The sequence below is a fragment of the Arachis ipaensis genome, chromosome B1, assembly GCF_059453495.1.
Source record: "Arachis ipaensis isolate K30076 ecotype BB chromosome B1, ASM5945349v1, whole genome shotgun sequence".
Lineage (NCBI taxonomy): Eukaryota > Viridiplantae > Streptophyta > Magnoliopsida > Fabales > Fabaceae > Arachis > Arachis ipaensis.
Genome location: NC_142436.1, coordinates 72,748,945 through 72,757,191, shown reverse-complemented (window position 1 = coordinate 72,757,191; position 8,247 = coordinate 72,748,945). Strand labels below are relative to the sequence as shown.

The window sequence follows — 8,247 nt, the reverse complement described above, 5'->3', positions numbered from 1 at the left end:
ATGAGGTTTATCCCTGACCCAAGGTCACATAGAGCCTTCTCAAAGGTCATGGTGCCTATGGTACAAGGTATTAAAAACTTTCCAGGATCCTGTTTCTTCTGAGGCAATCTCAGTTGATCCAGATCACTCAGTTCATTGGTGAGCAAGGGAGGTTCATCTTTCCAAGTCTCATTACCAAATAATTTGGCATTCAGCTTCATGATAGCACCAAGGTACTTGGCAACTTGCTCTTCAGTAACATCTTCATTCTCTTCAGAAGAAGAATACTCATCAGAGCTCATGAATGGCATAAGGAGGTTCAATGGAATCTCTATGATCTCTAGATGAGCCTCAGATTCCTTTGGTTCCTCAAAGGGAAACTCCTTGTTGATCACTGGACGTCCCAGGAGGTCTTCCTCCTTGGGATTCACGTCCTCCCCTTCCTCTTTGGATTCGGACATGATGGTTATATCAATGGCCTTGCACTCTCCTTTTGGATTTTCTTCTGTATTGCTTGGGAGAGTACTAGGAGGGGTTTCAGTGATCCTTTTACTCAGCTGGCCCACTTGTGCCTCCAAATTTCTAATGGAGGACCTTGTTTCATTCATGAAACTCAGAGTGACCTTAGATAGATCAGAGACTAAGTTTGCTAAATTAGAGGTATTTTGTTCAGAATTCTCTATCTGTTGCTGAGTGGATGATGGAAAAGGTTTACTATTGTTAAACCTAATTCTTCCACCATTAGTAAAGCCTTGTTGAGGCTTTTGTTGATCCTTCCATGAGAGATTTGGGTGATTTCTCCATGAGGGATTATAGGTGTTTCCATAGGGTTCACCCATGTAATTTACCTCTGCTATTGCAGGGTTCTCAGGATCATAAGCTTCTTCCTCAGAAGATGCCTCTTGAGTACTGTTGGATGCAGCTTGCATTCCATTCAGACTCTGAGAAATCATATTGAATTGCTGAGTCAATATTTTGTTCTGAGCCAATATGGCATTCAGAGTATCAATTTCAAGAACTCCCTTCTTCTGAGGCGTCCCATTATTCACAGGATTCCTCTCAGAAGTGTACATGAACTGGTTATTAGCAACCATGTCAATGAGTTCTTGAGCTTCTGCAAGCGTTTTCTTTAGGTGAATGGATCCACCTGCAGAAGTATCCAATGACATCTTAGCTAATTCATATAGACCATCATAGAATATATCCAGGATGGTCCATTCTGAAAGCATGTCAGAAGGACACTTTTTTGTCAGTTGCTTATATCTCTCCCAAGCTTCATAGAGGGATTCACCTTCTTTTTGTCTGAAGGTTTGAACATCCACTCTAAGCTTACTCAGCTTTTGAGGAGGGAAGAACTTGGCTAAGAAAGCCGTGACCAGCTTATCCCAAGAGTTTAGGCTATCTTTGGGTTGAGAGTCCAACCACACTCTAGCTCTGTCTCTTACAGCAAACGGGAAAAGCATAAGCCTGTAGACCTCGGGATCAACCCCATTGGTCTTAATAGTATCACAGATCTGCAAGAATTCAGTTGAGAACTGAAAAGGATCTTCAGATGGAAGTCCATGAAACTTGCAGTTCTGCTGCATCAGAGAAACTAATTGAGGTTTCAGCTCAAAATTGTTTGCTCCAATGGCAGGAATGGAGATGCTTCTTCCATGTAAATTGGAATTAGGTGCAGTAAAGTCACCAAGCATCCTCCTTGCATTATTGTTGTTAGTTTCGGCTGCCATCTCCTTTTCTTGTTCGAAAATTTCAGTAAGGTTGTCTCTGGATTGTTGTATTTTAGCTTCTCTTAGTTTTCTCTTCAGAGTCCTTTCAGGTTCTGGATCAGCTTCAACAAGAATGCCCTTTTCCTTGTCCCTGCTCATATGAAAGAGAAGAGAACAAGAAAAGAAGGGGAATCCTCTATGTTATAGTAAAGAGGTTCCTTATTGTTAGTAGAAGAAGAAAGGGAATAAGAGTGAAGAAGAATGGATAATTCAAACACAAGGGTGAGGATAGGAGCAGAGATATGAGATGAAGAGAAGTGTTAGTAAGTAATTAAATAAATAGAAGAAGATGAGAGAGAGAAATTTTCGAAAATAATTTTTGAAAAGGAGTTGATGATTTTCGAAAATTTAAAAGGGGAAATAATTAAAATTAAAATTTAAACAATTAATTAACTAAAAAGAATTTTTTTTTTGAAAAAGAGGGAGATATTTTTGAAAATTAGAGAGGGATAGTTAGTTAGGTAGTTTTGAAAGAGATAAAAAATAAATAAAAAGTTAATTAGTTAGTTGAAACAAATTTTGAAAATCAATTTTTAAAAGATAAGAAAATAAGAAGTTAGAAAAGATATTTTAAAATCAAATTTTTGAATAAGATATGATTTAAAAAGATATGATAGAAAGATATGATTAAAATTAGTTTTGAAAAAAATTTAAATTTTAAAATCAAAATTAATGACTTGACTCACAAGTAATCACAAGATATGATTCTAGAACTTAAAGTTTGAATCTTTCTTAACAAGAAAGTAACAAACTTGAAATTTTTGAATCAAAACATTAATTGTTGATAATATTTTCGAAAATTAGGAGATAAAATTAAGAAAAAGATTTTTGAAAAATATTTTTAAAATTTTCGAAAATAAATAAGAAAAATGAAAAAGATTTAATTTTTGAAAAAGATTTTGAAAAAGATAGGATTTTCAATTTGAAAATTTGATTTGACTCATAAGAAACAACTAGATTTTAAAAATTTTGAAAAAGTCAACTCAAATTTTCGAAAATTTATGAGAAAAAACGGGAAAGATATATTTTTTATTTTTGAATTTTTTAATGATGAGAGAGAAAAACATAAAAAATGACTCACAACATGAAAATTATGAATCAAAACACATGATGCATGCAAGAACACTATGAATGTCAAGATGAACACCAAGAACACTTTGAAGATCATGATGAACATCAAGAACATATTTTTGAAAAATTTTTGATGCAAAGAAAATATGTAAGACACCAAACTTAGAAATCTTTAATGCTTAGACACCATGAATGCAAAAATGCACATGAAAAACAACAAAAGATACAAAACAAGAAAACATCAAGATCAAACAAGAAGACTTACCAAGAACAACATGAAGATCATGAAGAACACTATGAATGCATGAATTTTTTGAAAATTTTATGCAAATTTTAAAACATGCAATTGACACTAAACTTAAAATTGACTCAAGACTCAAACAAGAAACACAAAAATATTTTTGATTTTATGATTTTATAATTTTTTTTGGTATTTTTCAAAAATTATTTGAAAAAGAAAAATAAGAATTCCAAAATTTTTAAAAGGAATTCCAGGAATCTTGCAATATTAGTCTAAAGCTCCAGTCCAGGAATTAGACATGGCTCACTAGCCAGCCAAGCTTTCAGTGAAAGCTCTGGTCCAAAACACTAGACATGGCCAATGGCCAGCCAAGCTTCAGCAGGACATTACATGCATTGAAGTGATTAGTTGAAGCCTCAGTCCAAAAGAATTTAGACATGGCTTTATAGCCAGCCAGGATTCAACAAATCATCATGAAACACTAGAATTCATTCTTAAAAATTCTGAAGAAAAATATATTTTTGAATTTTTTTTGAAAGATTTTTGAAAACAAATTTTTTTGTGAAAAGAAAACGAAAAGAAAGTTACCTAATCTGAGCAACAAGATGAACCGTCAGTTGTCCAAACTCGAACAATCCCCGGCAACGGCGCCAAAAACTTGGTGCATGAAATTGTAATCTCTGGTAATGGCTCCAAAAACTTGGTGCTCTAATCTTAATTCATAATTTGTCACAACTTCGATACAACTAACCAGCAAGTGCACTGGGTCGTCCAAGTAATAAAACCTTACGTGAGTAAGGGTCGATCCCACAGAGATTGTTGGTATGAAGCAAGCTATGGTCACCTTGTAAATCTCAGTCAGGCGGATATCAAATGGTTATGGAGTTTTCAAATAATAATAATAAATAAACAGAAAATAAAGATAGAAATACTTATGTAAATTATTGGTGAAAATTTCAGATAAGCGTATAGAGATGCTTTCGTTCCTCTGAACCTCTGCTTTCCTGCTGTCTTCATCCAACCAATCATACTCCTTTCCATGGCAAGCTGTATGTTAGGCATCACCGTTGTCAATGGCTACATCCTGTCCTCTCAGTGAAAATGGTCCAATGCGCTGTCACTGCATGGCTAATCATCTGTCGGTTCTCGATCATACTGGAATAGGATCCATTGATCCTTTTGCGTCTGTCACTACGCCCAGCACTCGCGAGTTTGAAGCTCATCACAGCCATCCCTTTCCAGATCCTACTCGGAATACCACAGACAAGGTTTAGACTTTCCAGATCTCAGGAATGGCCATCCATGGGTTCTAACTTATACCACGAAGATTCTGATTAAGGAATCCAAGAGATACTCATTCAATCTAAGGTAGAACGGAAGTGGTTGTCAGGCACGTGTTCATAGGGAATGATGATGACTGTCACGTTCATCACATTCATGTTGAAGTGCGAATGGATATCTTAGAAGCGGAATAAGTTGAATTGAATAGAAAAATAGTAGTACTTTGTATTAATTCATGAGGAACAGCAGAGCTCCACACCTTAATCTATGGTGTGTAGAAACTCTACCGTTGAAAATACATAAGTGATAGGTTCAGGCATGGCTGAATGGCCAGCCTTCAAAACATGATCTAAAGATGAAGCTGAAGATCATAAGATGATCCGAAGATGTAAACACAATAGTAAAAAGTCCTATTTATACTAAACTAGTTACTAGGGTTTACAGAAATAAGTAAATGATTCAGAAATTCACTTCCGGGGCCCACTTGGTGTGTGCTTGGGCTGAGCTTGAAGTTTACACATGGAGAGGTCATTCTTGGAGTTGAACGCCAGTTTGTAACGTGTTTCTGGCGTTGAACTCCACTCTGCAACCTGTTTCTGGCGTTTGACTCCAGAATACAGCATGGAACTGGAATTGAACGCCAGTTTACGTCATCAATCCTTATTCAAAGTATGGACTATTATATATTGCTGGAAAGCCCTGGATGTCTACTTTCCAACGCAACTGAAAGCGCGCCATTTGGAGTTCTGTAGCTCATGAAAATCCACTTTGAGTGCAGGGAGGTCAGAATCCAACAGCATCTGCAGTCCTTCTTCAACTTCTGAATTTGATTTTTGCTCAGGTCCCTCAATTTCAGCCAGAAAATATCTGAAATCACCGAAAAACACACAAACTCATAGTAAAGTTCAGAAATGTGATTTTTAATTAAAAACTAATAAAAATATACTAAAAACTAACTGAATCATATTGAAAACATACTAAAAACAATGCCAAAAAGCGTATAAATTATCCGCTCATCACCTATCTACATGAAATCTATCTAGATGAATGCAACTACTTGGTCAAAATAGATCAATTCCCAAGAATACATATATGAACATAAGAGCTAAGGGTATTGACAACCAAATCAAATCCACAATTGATTTGAGTTATTAAAACGAATTATAAACTTGCAAGAAAAGATATGATCATGGGTTAAAACATGTAATTGAGCAATTGAACCCTCACCGGATGTGTATCCGCTCTAGTCACTCAAGTGTATGGGGTTGATTCACTCAATTCTCCCATAATCATGTTTTCTAAGATTTGTTTCTCATCTAATAATCAACAATTATTTCATGCATACATACAAATATCATGAGGACTTATCCAAAGGTTGTAATGGGGCTAGGGTCAAGGTAAAAATGCATATGGTCAAGTGAGTTTGAAATTTAAATATTTGATTAACCTAAACTCTCACCTAACCTACAACCTATACAATTCAAAGTTAACCTAACTACCCATTCTTCACTTTTTTACACACTCATGCATTCTTATTTTTATCACAACACATATGCATTGATTATTATTGAACTTCACTTTGGACATTTTGTCCCTTTTTTATTGGTTCCTTTTTCTTTTTCTTTTTCTTTCTGTTTTCTTTTTTTTTTCTTTTTCTATTTTTCTACATTTTTTTCTTTTGTTTTTCTATTTTTCTTTTGATGAATTATATACAAAGGTTCCAATGCATATGGTTTTAAACATTTAATGCATGAGTATGTACCAAATTTTTAAAATTTTTAACAAAAATACAAAAATACACTTTTATCTCTATCCAATGTTCCCAAATTTTCCAAACTTAAATGATAGACACTCTCACTAGCCTAAGCTAATCAAAGATTCAAATTAAGGACATTTATTATTTTTCACTTAGGCTTGTTATGTGCTAAAATTAAAAACAAATGGGTTTAGCATAAGCTCAAAATTGGCTAACGATGAAAGATGAAAAGTAGGCTATTTGGGTAAGTGAGCTATTTGAAACGATGGCCTCAATAATATAAGTGCATTCATACACCAAATAATGGATATAAAGAATCAAACAAATCAAAGATTACAATCATAGAAAGAGAATAATACACACAAGAAGGAAAATAGTGGTTATATGATGTAACTACACAATTAGGCTCAAAACTCACATGCTTATGTGTTCTTAACTCAAAAACATGTTCCACAATATATAATTCAAGCAAGCTCCAATTTTTTTTTTCAAATCAATTGGGGTGCCCTATAGATGAATTCCTTGGAAAATTTTATTATTTTGACTAAGCTTATTATATATATATGCAAACTAAGGAAATGCAACTAAAAATTCTAAATGACCTAAAAATGAAATGCAAAAGTGTTGGGATTAGAAATTTGTCATCCAAAAATGGCCGATCGGTCAGACGACCTCCCCACACTTAAAAGTTTGCACCGTCCTTGATGTATTCAAAGACGAGCAAGGGGGTACGACGAATTTCTGGATTGCCACCTTCAGCTGGTGGATCAACTGGCTGCTGCGAGTTCCTTCTTCTGCTTCTGTTTTTGCTTATGGTGCTTCATCATGACAATAGGAAACATGATATAATAAGACAAGTAAATGCATAAGTAAGGAGGCATAGATTGTTGGGATGAGGTAAGAACCACTAAAATGGAGTGAGTGAATTAGTGTGGCATTAAGGAAGAGTAGTGTGTGAGTTCTAAGTTGCATGCGGTTTAGAACACATACACTAGCATAAAAAGCTATGTAACAATTACACAAAAGAAACACGCACTTCACTCATTCTATTGTTCTTGAAATACTTCAAAAAAAACTTGTAGGTTAAGACAACCAAACAAGCAATAAAGAAGTATAAAAGCATTCAAGCAATTAATTAAGCAATTGTGAATTGGATAATGAATGGACATTGATTGATGTGTAAGTAAACTTGGTGAACCAAATGAAATATAGAACTCACACATCAAACAATGACACATATTGAAGTTTATTTGCAACACCTAAGTGACATATAGGTAGAACACATGGGTGCTATGGAATTTAGAAAAAAGGAGATAGAAGTGAAAATCAATCTCATAGCAAGCATGGTCCACAAAGCTTAGAAAGCTAAAAAATATGTCACTAGGTAAGCTTATGATCCAATTTCACCATTCCAAAATCTCAATGCACGAAATAGGTGATGTGAATAAAGATCCATTATACACAAGCATCACTTAACAAAAAATGCATTGATTATATACAATTATCTAACAATAGATAGTGACTTCAAATTACATGGTGGCCAAAACATGCAATTCAAAAGATTTAAAAATGCTTTGAAGGCAATGTCATACACTTGGTATCCGAAAACATTAAGCATTAAAAACTCAAAACCAAGTAACAAATTATAACCTCAATAATGAAACCCAACAATGAAAATTAACAACATTGATGCTGAAATAGCATTGATGAGCGGATAATTTATACGCTTTTTAGCATTGTTTTTAGGTAGTTTTTGTATGATTTAGTATGTTTTTAGTATATAATTATTAGTTTTTAATTAAAAATCACATTTCTGGAATTTACTATGAGTTTGTGTGTCTTTCTGTGATTTCAGGTATTTTCTGGCTGAAATTGAGGGACCTGAGCAAAAATCTGATTCAGAAGCTGAAAAAGGACTGCAGATGCTGTTGGATTCTCACCTTTCTACACTCGAAGTGTATTTTCTAGAGCTACAAAAGCCCAATCGGCGCGCTCTCAATTGCGTTGGAAAGTAGACATCCTGGGCTTTCCAGCAATATATAATAGTTCATACTTTGCTTGAGATTTAATGGCCCAAACTGGCGTTCAAAGTTAACCCAAGGAATTCTGGCGTAAAACGCCCAAACTGGCACCAGAATTGGAGTTAAACG

General features: G+C 34.6%; 1 non-coding gene across 1 annotated transcript; it reads left to right on the top strand.

The window, feature by feature from the left end:
• Window positions 1-1,202: 1,202 nt before the first annotated feature.
• Window positions 1,203-1,310, top strand: LOC148577009 (small nucleolar RNA R71). The gene has a single exon (XR_015904224.1). It is a non-coding gene; the product is annotated as a small nucleolar RNA R71 (small nucleolar RNA).
• The last annotated feature ends 6,937 nt before the right edge of the window (window positions 1,311-8,247 follow it).